The sequence below is a fragment of the Peromyscus maniculatus genome, chromosome 8, assembly GCF_049852395.1.
Source record: "Peromyscus maniculatus bairdii isolate BWxNUB_F1_BW_parent chromosome 8, HU_Pman_BW_mat_3.1, whole genome shotgun sequence".
In the NCBI taxonomy this organism is placed as follows: Eukaryota; Metazoa; Chordata; class Mammalia; order Rodentia; family Cricetidae; genus Peromyscus; species Peromyscus maniculatus.
Genome location: NC_134859.1, coordinates 98,807,103 through 98,823,904, shown reverse-complemented (window position 1 = coordinate 98,823,904; position 16,802 = coordinate 98,807,103). Strand labels below are relative to the sequence as shown.

Genomic DNA, 16,802 nt, shown 5'->3' with positions numbered 1-16,802 from the left:
CCAATGAGGGTAGAAATTGGACCTGTGTGGATTGCCCACCAAAGGTCCTTTCAGGAGAGACCTCTGAGAATCATTTTTAAGTCATGCGGTTATGGCTAACAAGGTTTGAGAATTATTTATGCAGAGAAACTTTTAGAACATGAGAGTGGAAAGAGGGAGCTAAACAGGATTTCTTGGCTGTGTGAGTCTTCACTTCCTTAATGGAATAATAATACATGCTCTATCCCCCTGGGGATGATGGGAATGAGCAAATTTGTGATTATAAAATATCCCTCAGTTTGAGAGTGGTATTTTGTTTTCAGTTGTCTTATTGGCAAGTGCAGTACTTGAAGTTGAATCAGCTGAGTTTTTTTTTTTGTTGTTCTAAGATTTGTGGGGGAATGAGATAAAAGTAATACAGGAAATGTGCAAATGAGAGAAAAGGAAAATATCTGAAACTGAGAATCTACTTGCTCAAGCATAAGAATGCTTATTTTGCTCTTGAGGGTAGAAGTTAAGCTTGAATAGCAGAGGCTAACTATCTCCACAGGTAGAGGGAAGACTGAAAAATGGCAGAAGTTAGGCTGGGGTGGAAATGGAAAATGCATACAAAGAGACCAATCTGTGAAAATATACTTATGTCTCAGGCAAACACATGGAAAGGATAAGGGGGAAGCTCATCAGAGATGCATAGTCACTATAGTTTGACATTTACAAAAAGAAAAAAAAAGGATTCATCTAGAATTTTCAAATGTATTTTGAGTTATGAGTCCTGTAATGTTTATATGACATTCTAACCCATATCACTTTTTAAAAGCATTTACATTATATATTGGGCTTCCTGCATTCATACTAATCATCAAGAAAAAAAACTTGAAAAATACATGTACATAGTACAATGATTGATGTGAATACAGTAGTCATCAGGTAGATAGAGAAATACATGTTAAGCATTTAGAATAATGATTAATGTTTTGTAATGAGCAATGAAAAACACCTCAAGGTTCCAAAAGACCACAACTTCATCAAAAGGTCTGAATTGTTGGGAAATGCTTTGGTGTTCTAAAATGTATTGAGGGTTTTGAAACTACTTCCTATAGTAGAATCTGGCTTTTTTACTAAAGAAAACACACTTTCAGGAAATTTGATTGATGGAAACAGTATTCTTAGATTTATTTTTATCTTTATAAATATCTATTTTTTATTATGTGCATATACTTACACCAGAGCTGGAGTTTGTCAATGCAAGTGCAGTCAAATCCCCCAGAGCTGGAGTTAAACAGACTGTGGGCTGTTACTCAGGTGTTGGGAACTGAACTTGGGTCCTTTGCAGGAGCTGCACATATGCTGTGGGATGTTCTGTATGTTAAATGTGTTGCTCTGATTGGTTAATAAATAAAACACTGATTGGCCAGTAGCCAGACAGGAAGTATAGGCAGGACAAGGAAAGGAGAGAATTCTGGGAAAAGGAAGGTTGAGGCAGAGAATCACTGCCAGCCACCGCCATGAGAAGATGTTAAGATACCGGTAAGCCATGAGCCATGTGGCAACTTATAGACTAATAGATATGGGTTAATTTAAGATATAAGAACTAGATAACAAGAAACCTGTTGCAGCCATACAGTTTGTAAGCAATATAAGTCTCTGTGTGTTTACTCGGTTGGGTCTAAGTGGCTGCAGGACTGGCAGGTGAGAGAGATTTGTCCTAACCGTGGGCCAAGCAAGACTGGAGGAAAACTCTAGCTACACACATACTTTTAACCACTGAGCCATTTCTTCAGCCACAGGATTATATTTTTGATTAATAAAAATTGTCATGTATGTATACTATATTTACATCATTTCCCCTTTATTATCCTCTTTCTGATCTCCCATGTCTCTCTGCTTCCTCTCAAATTCATGCCACTTTTTCTTTAATTATTTTGTTACATACACACACACACACACACACACACACACACACACACACACACACACAAATTTCTGCTGACTCCATAACAGTATTGCTCAAATATATATGTTTTTAGGACTGCCTATATTAGATAACCAATAGACATCTCATCTTGGGGAAGACTGATTAATTGCCTATAGCTCTTCATGCTGGGATGGAGTTTGGTGAGATTTCCCCCATCAGACATACATGCAGGCAAAATACCCATATATTTTTAAATTAAAACAATCTTCAAATTGTAACCATATAATATATGTATCTATATTAATGTGTGCATATTTGTCATTAAGGAAGAGATCATAATGAAAGATGGGTTAAAACTAAACTTTAGTGTTAGAAACTATAGCCAAAAGTTGCTGGAAAAAAATCAAAAAGAGGAAAAGAGCAAATTCAAAACTGGAATTAACAACATGATTAGAAATGAAATATTAGGATGCAGAGCATAAATGTAGGAATTTAGAGATAGAGGTGAAAGTATAGTTACATATGAATAATTATCAGCAATGATAGCTTGGAACCTCTTTGCTAATAGACACAAACTACTCACAACACAATGCAGGAATGCCTTGAAAGTAAAAGGATGCTCATCAGAGGAGCCTCCATCTATTCAAACTTGGGCAACATCAGGCACTCAGACAAGCTCACATAGGAGTGTTGCACTGCTCAGTCACCTAAGGGACGGAGACTTTGTGACTGTATGCTCCACAAAACAAATAAATCAAGGAAAATGAAGACATCAGATCTAGGAAAGAGGGAACTTTCCTCAAGTTGTGAAGATAAAGGGAGCTGGGATGAAGATGAGACAGGAATGAGGAATCTGACCCAAAAATGCACCTGGTCCAGATGGCAGGAGGGGCTCAGATGGCTCCAACAAGGCATCTCTGGGGAAAACAGTAGACCAAGCAGGCTGTCTGACAGAAGGTAAAGTTCGTTTTCAGAGTTAATGAAAGAGACAGGAGAACAGAATGAGAGAATGAGTAAAGTAATGTATTAAGCTCCATAACATTATGCAACACATAAGATGTAGCTTATGTAATTAAAAGCTCAGCACCATGTAGTTAAAACCATGAGAATACTGTACATAGATATTTTAAAATAGCGAACTTTGGGAAATTGGAGAACACAACAAAAGTCTCATGTGTCGGGGATGCTGCATATGTTTATTTTTGTTGAAGTTATTTTAAAGCAGATAACAAAAGGTTACTTAAAACATTGAAGATAGGTGCCTGTTGTGACTAACTCCTTGGATGCAGGAAGAGAGATAACTAGGTTTTGCCCTGTGTTAATTATCAATACTTAAAGTTTAAGCATAGGCAAGAAACAGCTTTATAAAACATCGTATTTAGTAAAATTATAATAAATGAAATTAAATTCAATAAATAATATCATACCTCAACAAAACTATGTTAAATAAGTTGACATTTGTTTTACTAATGGGAATATGAGTAACAATTTCATGAATACTTTGTATTCCTCCATCACACCATAAGTTCATTACCTTCTTGTGGTTTTTAGTGTCTAGAAAAGATGTGCTAATGTAGTTGATACTCACTACTAAGTTTGGTATATCTGGGTCACAGTTATCTTTCACAAAACATTATTTGAGAGAAATGTACTAGAACTACACAGAACTGGCTTTTCCCCACCGTGTGATTACTTCATTTCTATTTGGTGGCTTCTCATTTCCAGTGTTATATCAGGTATTTATTGCAATATGTAAATAGATCACTAAAAATTGGATTGTTGAATGATATACTCAGTGATAAACCCCTGAAAGGAGAGGTTTTAGATACTGAAAAGGACTCTTTTCTATAAAAAAAAAAAAAAAGAAGAAGTAGCAGGCAAGCTAATTGAAAGTGCATGATTGGTGATGGGGGATAAAATGGAGTCTTGTCCTTGGGAATGCTTGTTGCCATGATGATATTGACCTTCATAAGATTTAAAGATCTAGCAAGATAACCTGATATCTCTTTTTCATTTGCCATCATTGGTCATTGCTATGGGACAATGCATATATATGCAATTGGAAAGAGTTCTTGATACCACTAAGCTTGATTTTGCAGAGTGCAGTGCCCTTCTCAAGAGAATATAAATTTTAGAACTTGAGTTTGCCTGAAACATGGGTAAGATTACCTGGCTTTAAATATGAAGATTAATTAAAGAGAGACAAAAGAACCACTCACTCTATTCCTGAAGATTCTCCTTTATTTAATTATGTAAGCACCCCTTTCCAATTTGCTTTCTCTGTATGGGCAAGCTCATTTTTGATGCTGTTATGATGGCAGGTAGGTCTATTCTAACTCAAAAACAGGAAAATGCTGTATCTGTGCTGTGAGTCTCTAGAAATGATCATTCTAACAGCCAAATTTCTCAAAGTTGTGTCTTCTCAACTGTCTTCACCTAATTTTCAGGTATTTCAACCTGAGATCCGCACGCAGCTTCTGCTCTCTTTACTTCACTAAAATGACTATTGAGAAGTTGCCACCAGCACTGTAGTTATCAAATACAAACTCATTCTTCAAGGTATTTGGTTATGTAATTTCCTCACACTATGTTTTTTCTTCTAATAATACATAGTTTTATGTCACTGCAACCTGGCTGTATGCTCTATCTTCCTTCTGCCAAATTCTAAAGAAATAACTAACACTTTCTTACCTTCATTGCATCTGAATCTATCTGAGAGTTTCTTTATTCATTATCAAATAAGCATTCATTATTTGTTTACATTCTGCTGGAATACATAATTTGACATGAAGAGTGAAACTATTATTCCTTGGTTTATATTTATTTTGTGTGTTGCATACCTCTCTCTCTCTCTCTCTCTCTCTCTCTCTCTCTCTCTCTCTCTCTCTCTTCTCTCTCTCTCTCAGTGTGTGTATGTGTGTGTGTGTGTGTGTGTGTGTGAAGCAATTTGTGCATGTGTGTACATTGTCATAGTCCAGTGCAGATGTTGATCTTTGACTTCCACCATGCTTTAGATAGGGTCTCTCTTTTATTGGTCACCTGTAAGGGGAAGTTTTCCTGTGTTCCGCCTGGTCCCAGAGCCACTCAGTCCCAAGTAAATACGCAGAGGCATATGTTACTTACAAACTGTATGGCCTATGGGTCAGGCTTCTTGCTAACTAACTCTTATAACTTAACTCAACCCATTTAGATTAATCTGTAGGTTGCCACATGGCTGTGGCATTACCAGTCTGCTGGCATCTTGTTGCTCCTTGGGCAGTGGATTGGCGTCTCCTCTGCCTCTGCCTTTATTTTTTCTGTCTGTCTCTTGGATGTTTGGCCTGACTATAACCTGATTTGCCAAAGGCCTTAGCAGCTTCTTTATTCACCAATTATAGCAACACATAGTCACATCATACAGAAAGACCATTCCACAGCAGTCACCATTGTGTATGTCAGGCTGGCTGGCTCATTAGCTTTGAGGAATTCTCCTGTCTACATCACCATATGAGCACAGGACTTATAGGTACACATTATTGTGCACAGCTTTATTCTAGTTTGTTCTTAGTTTACTATATTGAGCCACTGATTGTGAGTAACTTGGGGGAGGAGAGGGTTGAGCTTATAGATTCCAGTCCAACACTAAAGAAATTCAAGGCTGAAATTCAAAGTATGACCCTAGAGACAGAATACATGGAAGAATGCTGCTTACTGGTTTCCTGTCTGTTCTACTCTGCTGCTGCTCCTCTCTTTTTTTTTAAAAAGATGTATTTATTTTTATTTCATGTGAATGAGTGTTTTGCCTGTATATATGTGAGTACATTGCTTACTTACCTGGTGTTTGAAGAAGTCAGAAGATGGTGTCAGATCCTTTGGAAGAGGAGTTACTGGTGCTTGTAAACAACCATGTGGATCTTGAGAACCAAACCCAGATACTTCAAAAAGCAGCAAGTGCTCTTAACTAGTGGATAATCTTTCCATCCTATCATCTAGCTTTCTCACACTACCCAGATCTACCTGCCTATGAATGGTGCCTCTCACTGTGGGCTGGACCCTACTACATCAGTCAATAAACAAAACAATTCCTGGCAGATAAATTCACAAGCTAATCTGATTGAGGCAATTTCAACTGAGGTTCCTCTTCCCTGGTGACAGTAGGTTGTGTATAGTTGACAATGAAAGGTAATCAGAACAAATAGATTCTGAAGATTTTAACTCAAGTCCTCACCTTTTGGGACAAAGGCTTTACCCACTAAGCCATTTTCCCAGCCCTGTTCTTTGTTTCATAAACTAACTTTTTTGCATTGAGTTAACCACTGGATTCTGATTATTTTTCCTATGAATTCTTTCCCATAACTTTTCTTCATGTTTTTACTCTTATTTCTTGCTCCATAGCATCTCTTTATATCATACAAGCTAAGAATTCTTATGTAAGGTTCATGTTTCTCACTGTATTGATATTTTGGCCACGTTATAATCATTACAGATTTTTGTGGTTAGTGAAATTCATCTCCATCTGGATATTGGTTTATGATGCATTATGAACAATTTAATTGTTATTCAATAAACAATTATTTACTGAATTTGTATTCAATGTTCTGTCTGAGTATAATAGGAATTGTTATAATATAATTGCAACCCTAAGTTTGGATATAAAAACTAAGGCACTTCCTGAGTATATACATATAGATGTGTAGTGACTCACTGTTGCAATTGTTTCTGGTGTTATGTATCACAACAATGACCCTTTGATGGATCCATGCTGGTTATAATCCAACATTTCATGGGAACCATATTTAAAAGAGGTTTCCTTAAATAGTAGGAGGAAAAAGCCACAGATGTCTGAAGTTCTGGTTGGACCAGTTTTCTCTGCAGTCATTAATGCTAGCTAACTATTTTGTTGTAAGTAGTATTATTTTCAAGCAATATGGGATACACATCTCTGTGTTTTGCTTGAAACCATAGACATGCCATGTTTCTTGCCCTTACATATAGCATACCAAAACGGGTAGCTTCTCTTCAGATGTTTTATTTGGAATAAGTAAGTCCTGGCTTAAGAGGAATGTTAGAAGAAAAATTCACATTACATCCAGCAGCACAAACTAGTAGCTTTCAATAGACTCTATAAGACTCATTAATTTAAATGCAAAATGTATTTATTCCAGCTGTGCAAAATTGTAAGCCTTAAATTACAAAAGAGTATAGCAGAAATTTGTTCTCCGCCACAGAAAGAGGAGTATACTAGTAAATCCAGTGTTTTGCAAAACTGCTTTCTAAAGGAAGAATTTATAAATGGGCATGTATATAATGACTTTCCTCAGCTGTAGTTAAACTTATCAATAAGTGTTTAAGAAGGATAATGAAGTATGGATGGTTTTAGTAAAGAGATTATTTACACCAACAATTAATATGCAGTGTCCTGTGAGGCAGTGTTCTAAGTCATGATTTGGTAAATTACTTGGCAAAAAGCTTGATAAACACTTTGAGAACTGTGGAATATCCAGGGATGGATTTAACTATTTCATTGTATTTTCAGGTGTAATAGAGAGTGATCAGAATGATGGGAGCAAATGGGGATGGCTGAGCTCCAACAAAACATCACAACCTGATTCGTGGGCTATACTGAGTGGCATCTGCTTTATGCTTTTCATTCCTGTAATTTTAATTTAATGGTTTTCACACTCACTAAGTTACAGAGTACTAACTTGTTTATAAATTAATGCAGTGACTAAAATTTTCAATTTTATGAGGCTGGGAATTTTATGGGCCTGGGTTTCACATGTTGGAGATCTTGTTGCATAAACATGAAGTCTTGAATCCACACATCTATGTAGAAAGCTGCAAACTTACTTATAACCCCAATGCTGGGGGCTGGGTAGAGATAAGAGGAGCCATTGGCTTACTAAAAATAAGTAGCTCTAGGTTCATGAGGGACATTGTCTCAAAGGAATTAGGTAGAGGGCAACAGAGCATAATGTAATGTGCACACTTAGGGATCCCCTCCACAGATACCAAATAGGCATAGAGCTTTCCATACAGTTACATGTTCCAAATAGTAGATGTCATCATAAAAGTATTTATTAATGCAGAATATTATAAGTTAGTGAAATTCAGAGGAATGGATACCATTTATCACACTAAGTTCACATATGAACAAAATGAAGCTCAGAGAACTGAGACAATTTGTTCAAGTTGTCTGGCTTGTAAAAGAAGGATCTGGATTCCTATTCTGAATTTCAACAGAGAAGACATTTGTAATAAAATGCTAGATAAAGCCTCTGGTGTTTCAGACTATAAGTTATATGGTAACAGAATGTGAAATGAGGCAGGGTTTAAAAAATTCACAGGACTGAGATGCTTTTTAAAATGCTGTGAAGCTAATAGAGCAAGAATAGACCTGGGGAGGCCAAAGACTGACTGATAATATTGCAATAAGTTTAATTTAGATCAATGAATAAAAAACATGATATTGTTTCCCAAAGCATGCTTTTCCTTATTTTTAGTGTGCAACTGAATATTTTTTCAGAGTAAAAATTAAAATAGCTTATTCTTTCTTCCAAATGATTAGTTTATATTGCTAAGAGAGTTCCTCATAGCCTCTCCACACATAGAATAAAAATTCAGGAATCATTTGCTCTGGAAACATTTTCAAATCTCTTAAGACTAAAAAAGTAAATCGAAGAAGTTGGAGGTGACTCATTTTTAATTACCATGGAGATTCTAATGTAGCTTAAGAAATGTAATATTACAACTTTATTTCTATGATTGAATCTCACACAGCCTAGACTGGACTCAGATCTTTAACAGCTGATCCTCCTGCCCCTATTTCTTAAGGGCTGGGTTAAGAAGCATGAGCCATTATACATGACATGAGCCATTATACATGACTCATCATAAAATTTGCTCAGTGTGCCTGGCTCTGCTGACTCCCCATGGGAGACCTTGATTTGGGGGATGTGGGGAGGTGGGGTGGCTTGGGAGGGAGGGCTGAGGGTGGGAGGAGAGAGGAGGTGGGATCTGTGTGTGGTATGTAGAGTGAGTAGAAATTTTCTTAATAAAGAAAAATGAAAAAAAATGAGTGCACTAAGTTTTACCTTACATTTAAGATGTTTGAGATGTCTCAGATAAAAGACTTATGAAAGTGGAATGATACCACTTGATACCTTTAATTTTGACAGCCACCCATAATGAGCAAAACAAAGTATAGACCCCAGGTTTGTTCTCTTGTAAATAATGCTTCCACCTTATTTGATGGAGTCCAGTCACTCAGTTGAGCCAATTTCTTGTTTTCCTTAGGACTCTTCTTTTACATCTTATGTGGACCTGCCCCCCATTCTGAAGCCCGCCACCTTCTGTGTCTAACCACCTGCTAACTGATTAGTTGGGTTTTGAATCTCAGATGTCATTTTTATTTGCCAGATAATTGTCTTAAATCGGTAGATAGGCTCTAATCTTCTCTTCCAATTCCTTACCCGAATACACATTTTCTATATTTCCCTGACCATGTTTATTTTATGCATTTTAAATCTTGACTTGAGTCAATTGTTGGCTTGTACACACACACACAAACACATACACACACACAAACAAACACATACACACACACACACAGAGACAGAGACAGAGATACACAGAGAGAGAGATCTATTAGTCCATAATATTAGTTATATATTCATACTGCATAGGCATAATAATTTAATATTAAAGTCCAGGAGTAATCATTTCATAATTTTTTTTCAGAAAGGCTTTACTCATAAGTGCATGGACCAGGAAGATTGCCGTATTCATCCACTCATGAACTAAGCGGTGTAAGAGACTGGCTATACCTTTGCCGCTTAGTCTCTCCCTCTGGTTCATGTTTGCTCCTCAAGACATGGACATTATTTTTTGGGGATGTGCACCTGTTCCTAGGAGGTTTACTTGTTTTCAAGACTATTTTGTTTCAGTTTTTTGTCTTTTGCTGAAGAAAACTTTGGAAGTCAGAACATGGGCAAGGCTTTAGGTGAAGAATGTCTCTGTTTGGGCACTATAAAACTCTGATTTGGGGTTCCACAGAGATGGCTCAGCTGTTAAAGATACTTACTGTTATTGCAGTACACTGGAGTTTGGTTTCCAGCACCCACATGGTGTCTCACAACTGCCTGTACCTCCAGTTCCAAGGGATCCAACACCCCTTTCAAGATTTTTGGAGCAATACCCATGCAGAAACACAAATAAACATGTACATAAAATAAAAATAATTAAATCTTACTATAAATCATTCTCATAGAGCAATTCAAAGCCTGGGCTAGACCAGAGTTCTCAACTTTTGCCAGTTCCCAATCAGCCAAGATATGCCTCTACTTCAGAACACATAATATATCTCAACTTTAGTACACTGATGGTTATTTGTTTCTTTGCCCCCACCCCGATTCCATTGGAATATGATTTCTATGATTCACCCAAGTGTTCTTATTAATCCCAGTGGAAAATTCATCTACTGAAGAGTAGAATATTAGACTAATGATTATCGCATACAAAATTCCATTACCATCCATCAAAACACTTTACCACCACTTATACTTGGTATTATATCTGAGGACATTAAAAATACAAAGTGATATACACATTAAAGCATGTCAGAACTTAAAAGCAAAGATATCCTATAAGCAGTGGTATAATATACAATATAATAATATAATATGTAAGATATAATGCTGCACTTTGAAAATTCAAACTAACTTTTGAGTAATAATCAAAGCAATGCCTGGATTTTAAAATTCATCGGGATAAAAAAAACCACTGTAAAAATTTCCATTCCTATGTAATACCAAAGGCTCAAAAATCAAGTACCAAAATAACAATATTTGTAGTAGATTAATAATTCTCAAAAATATAGAACTATATCTTGAGAAGTATGTGTGTGTGTTCAGTATATATCTGCTAGAAGATTCAATATTATAAAGCTGAACATCATTATAGACTTATCTAAACATTCAATATAATTTCAAAATCTTGGAAGAGATTTGTTTGTATGTCTTCACAGAGATTGGCTAGCTGATTAAGAAATGTATAAAGAAATGCAAAAATTCAAGAATTGTAATTCCTGTGCATATTGCATATTATACATTAATTCTAAATCTACACATCATCTGTACAATGTAGTCTATTTTCATGATCAATGATGAAAAAGGAACCTTCTACACCTATCACTTAAAAAATATAAACTTCTCCTGGATCATATAAATGGCTTTATGATGTTGAGGTCATCCAGGGAAAAGAAAACTAATCATAAAAGCAAAAATTGAGAGGTTAAGCTTCATTAAAATATAGTCATTCAGTTAATTTAACCCTGAAGTTAAAAGTAAGCTGCATGTCATGTGACTGTTCCTAGAACACACAGGGAAACCTCTGTTTACCCCATACAGAGAAGGTTCCAACAGACCAGAGAATTCTATCAAGTTCATCTTGGTGAAGCAGTAAGATTATTGGGGTTAATTACAAAAGTGTAGATGACTTAAATGTATCTAGGAAGCCTAGCGCCAGACAAATGTTTGCCTCCTACACACCGCCAAGGAAGGAAGGTCCCTCTGACAACTTGTGAAAGCCCTCCTGAGACTTGTGAGACTCCCCACCCCCCAGGAAGAAGTTAAATTAGATTGAATCTTCCAGCTCTGCTGTGGTTCACCATTGCTGTTCTACTTCAAGAAAGCCATGTCTAACACAAAGTAAACAACTGCACTGCACTTAGAAACCACAGGTTAGCAGTACACACCTAACAACACAGGCAGATGTGATAGGAGTAATACAGAATTTGCTGCAAATCTCTCATTTCATAACTAATAAGTAACTCAAATTTTAAAAAGCTCAAAACATTAAACAAATGCAAAAAAAGCAGTGGAGCAAAATTCATGTATAAAGATCCAATAAGTGTGTGAAATGAGCATTATTGTTATTAAAATAATGAACAAATACAGGAATAGCGACTGAACCATGGCTCTTAAAAGAAAAGTGACAATGTACAATGTTGTCAAGGCTGCAGGGTAGTGTCAATCACCACATACTGCTGGTGGGATTAGAAATGGGCATTACTACTAGAGAAACTTATTTGACAGTTTGGCTAGTTGAATATGTACCTGTCCTAAGATCAACTATATTTTTGCAAATGTAAATCACTCTTTAAACGATATCTAAAGATTTTGTAGAAACATTATTGATATCATTTCAAAAGTAAAAGTCATGCAGCTGTTTGAGACCAAAAACAATTTGTGACCTGGATTGTATCCATGCAAAAGAATTCCATACAAACCTGAGAGCTGGGACCTAATGCTTACATCATAACATGTGCATGGATTGCACTGAGCTAATATTGAGCTAAATGGCCAAGCTGTATCTCCCATAAAACCTTTTGTGGTTTCGTTTATATTAAATGAATACACCAGACAAAAACAAAGCAAAGCAAAGCAAAACAAAGCACCTTATGTCAGAAATCAGAGTAATGATTATTTAGTTGAGTGAGGAAGTAGATGAGCAGGAGAACTCAGAGATACTAAAAATGTCCTGTTTGATTTACTGTTTATAGAGTTTACTAATTTTAAACATCCTCAAACTGTAATTTAAGATCTGCAAATGCATTTCCTTGTGTTATTACTTAATAACTCATTTTCCTAAAACTGAGCAAGAGAGAAGATGAACTCGACCCATATTGCTAAGTGCATAATGAAGAAAAATTCAAGTACTTAGCCTTCATTTTGACTTTAATAGAAGTGACTCAGATTCACCTGATGAATGTCAACTTGGGAATATATGCATATGAAAAGGATCACTCACTTCCTTATAAAAATGTTCAGTGACAAGGTCTAAAAGCGTGAAACCTTCCTTTTTATGGATCTTTCAATAAGTGTGAGCCAAAGACGTCAGACAAATTTTTCTAATCTGTGAATGTGTGAAATTAGGAAGGATTTCATAAGTAAGAAAAGTCATGTAAACAGGAAAATCATGGAAAAGAATTACCATTTTCCTCTTTTTACTTTTTGTTTTTTAATTACATGTGTGAGTCTGTGGGAATATATGGGATGTGAGTACAGTGGTTAGAGAGGCTAGAAGAGGGTATCAGATTAATTGGAGCTGGACTGACAGGTAGATGTTAGCTGCCAGATGTGGGAACTAAACTGTAATCTTCTGTAAAAGCCCACAAGTGCCCTTAACCATGGAACCGTCTCTCCAGGACCCCTTAATTACTTTCATGAATGTGTATTTGTGTGCATGTGTGAATGCACATGCATGAATGTGCAAATGTGTGTGTGTGTGTGTTTGAGAGAAACCATTTTTTCCATACCACTTACTCTTCAATGACAAGCATGAGTAAATGGATATGTAGCTTTTAAGCTATTCAGCTATGCAATATAGATACTTTTATTGAACACACATAGATTAAATATTCTTCAATTAATGTAGATAATAAAATGTGATATTCATAGATATCCATATGACCCTTTGTAGTTATATATCCTGAGACGATGAGATGGCTTTGATTTTGCCAGCCATCTATATTCATTTAGTATTCCAAATGATGATATTTCATCTATTCATAAGTGTTATTCACTACTAATATTAACCCATATTTCTTTACTTGAGACACTGAATTTTGTTTCATTGCAAATCTCAGAAACTTAACTTCAAAAATATTAGTTTTAAAACAGTGATTATATTCCAGGAGACCACACTTTGTGAAGTTTTACATTTAGAATTCTATTTTAATTAGATAACGGCTTTACACTTTTCTCTTTTTGTCTAATTAAAAGCTAAGTAATGAGTTTTAAATGAGCCTAATTAGTTGCCAACTTTCTACTGTTCTGACAGAGACTTGTCCTTGTTTAGCTAGCAAATGATTCTTTAATCACTGTTGTACATGTTTTAGAGCAACTGTATTTATGAGCACCTTGGAGACCCTGTAGACAAACATACCTAAGATGGATTGATTCTTGCTCTTTGTAGAATACCCAAGTGTTTTCACTGAGATCAGCCCCAATCAGGAAATTACAGGACTCAAATGAGGCATGAAAAAACAACAACAAAAATCCTCACCATTTTCAAACTAACATTCATACAACCCTTACCTTTTGTATGACAACTTTAAAAAAGTTAAAATTATCTGTATTTTATTTTATGAGTATGAGTATTTTTCCTGCACCTACATGCCTAGTGTTCTGGGAGGCCAGAAGAGGGCATTACACCCGCTGGAACTGGAGTTAGGGACTCTCATGGGTTCTGGGAACCAAACCCAGGTTCTTGGCAACTGCTCTTAACTGCTGATCCATCTCTTCAAACCTGCACATTCTACCACATAACTGTCACTCATATTGTATGGCTTGATCTGTTTGTAGGGCCCCAGGCAGTAAGACCAGGACTTATTCTGAGTACATGAACTGGCTTCTTAGAGCCCATTCCCTATGGTGGGATGCCTTGCTCAGCCTTGATACAGGGGAGAGTGTCTCAGTCCTGCCCCAACTTGATATGCCAGCCTGTGTTGACTACCCAAGTGAGGCCTTAGCTCCTAGGAGGAGTGGATGAGGAGTAGGGTAGGGAGGAGGTGGGGGGAAGTGGGGGAGATTGGGGAAAAGGGAGTGGGGGAACTGTGGTTGGTATGTAAAACAAAAAAAATTTAAATAAAAAAATGTGAAAAAAACTTCTACCTATATCTCCTTAATGAATAGTATGAAAAAGACATAGCAACAGTATTTCATTGTAAAGCAAATAACTTCACCCAGTTAGATAACCCAAATGGTTATATTGACATGAGCAATGATATGAATAATAGTTTCATATGAAGATTTTGTATTATGATTCTTTTAATAATTTCAAAATGGAGTATAGATGCTCCCCATTTCAAGTCGATCATCTCAAAACTTAACATTTCATTTTATAAATCTAGCCACCACCCATTATAGCTTAATAAAACATTATTGTAGAATGTAGATTCTCTAAAATCTGGATTGAATGGCTGGTGATTGGCTGAGGTTCATTGCTGCTGTTCACCAAAAGACAGAATGGTAGGCCACATTGCTTTCTAGGGAAAGATTTAAAATAGCCAAAACTCCAGGTGATGTTTGTACTAAATTAATTCATTCTGCATCATTGAGAAATTAAAACATTGTGACTTGAATCATCAAACATTGGGAAATTGTATACACCTTGTGTTTATGCAGACAAATTCATATATTTTCTTAAATATGTGCACACACATTTGTTCACCAAAATAACTAAAACTTAGATTCATAATGAAAATCTATACTCTCTATAAAAGACAAAAAAAAAAAAAAACAGTGTAGTATAATTACTTAAGGGAGTTGCTAAAGCACTAGGGTGCATATAATAAGGCTTTTCCCCACTACAGAACTGTTTTCTTTGGGCAGTGAATTGGTAACTTTTGTTTGTTTGTTTTTATTTTTGTTTTTTGAGACAGGATTTCTCTGTGTAGTTTTGGTGCCTATCCTGGATCTCCCTCTGTAGACTAGGCTGGCCTCAAACTCACAGAGATCCACCTGGCTCTGCCTCCCGAGTTCTGCCTCCCGAGTGCTGGGATTAAAGGCATGTGCCACAACTGCCTGGAGAACTGGTAACTTTTGAAGAAACATTCTTCCCTGCTCTCTCATGCTCCTCTGTGTATAGATGGGTGTGGCCACACATAAGACTGATCCATAGAAGCAACCTTGAAGGGTGTGGTTCTAATCCTACATCTCACACCACCAGACAAAATGCAAATATACTTTTTATTTCTTAAAAAGTGCAAATTGTTCATACTGTATGGTCTTCAGCTGCAATGAAAACCCACTACCTGTTTAATCTCTCTTCTAAACACTTCCTTGTTTCCTCCACTGTGTCATCATGAAAGCTGGAGGCAAGGGTAACTGATGGAGTTAGGTGGGTACATGGTGGTTTTCTTGTCTATAAAAATAATAAAGTTTTGCTTCTTTATTAGGGTTCTACAGAGGAATAGAACTTATAGAATGAATATATATATATATATATATATATATATATATATATATATATATATATATATACATATTCATATGAGATTTATAATAAGGACTTACAGGCTTTAGTCCAGTTAGTCCAACAATGGCTGTCTACCAACAGAAGGTCCTAGAATCCAGTAGTTGTTCACACCACAAGGATGGATGTCTCAGCTGCTCTTCAGTATGTGCCAAGATCCCAAACAAGTACGTTCTAATGCCAGTGAAAGAATGGAATTGCCAGTGTGAGTGAGAGCAAGCAGGCAAAGAGAGAGTGAGTCTCTGTCATATAGACTACCAGGAGAAGATGTGGCCAATCTTACCACCTCAAATTATCTGGATTAAAGTTGTATCTTCCTATATCAAAGATCCAGATTAGAAGTGGGTCTTCCCACTTCAAGAATTTAATTATGAAAAAAAAATACCTCATGGGTTTACTCAGATATTTAGGTTTTAGTTAATTCTAGATGTAGCCAAGTTGATAGTTAAGAATAGCCATCACAGTCCCTGACCCAGGAATTCTCCATCTTCAGGTTGTATACATGAAATTACAGCTAGCAGGTTAATTTGTAATTGGGATGAAGTATTGAATCAAATCATCTGTATCCTAACTGTGTATCTCACTTTACTGCTACAATTTCTAAGATAGACATTATGATGTCAAGGATGAAAGAATACTTTCAGAGGAAGTAAGAAGATACAGGTATGTCTGTTTGAGTGAGAATGGACCTTATAGGCTCATATATTTGAACATTTGATTACCAATCAGTAGACTGTCAGGGAAAGATTAGGAGGTGTGGCCTTTTTAAAAGGGTGTGTCACTGGTCATAGGCTTTGAGGTTTAAAGACTCACTCTATTCCAAAGGTCTCTCTTTGCCTCATGGTTGTGTCTCAATATGTGAGCTCCCATCTACTGCTCCAGCACCATGCCT

General features: G+C 36.3%; 1 long non-coding RNA gene across 5 annotated transcripts in view; it reads left to right on the top strand.

Annotated features, from left to right (window-relative positions):
• Positions 1-1,424: 1,424 nt before the first annotated feature.
• The window catches only part of LOC121831504 (uncharacterized), a 53,619-nt gene continuing 38,241 nt past the window's right edge, over positions 1,425-16,802 (top strand). For all 5 annotated transcript variants that reach the window (XR_013041944.1, XR_013041941.1, XR_013041942.1 and 2 more), the window contains exons 1-2: positions 1,425-1,506; positions 4,342-4,453. This is a non-coding gene — a long non-coding RNA (uncharacterized LOC121831504). The remainder of the gene's footprint in view (positions 1,507-4,341; positions 4,454-16,802) is intronic.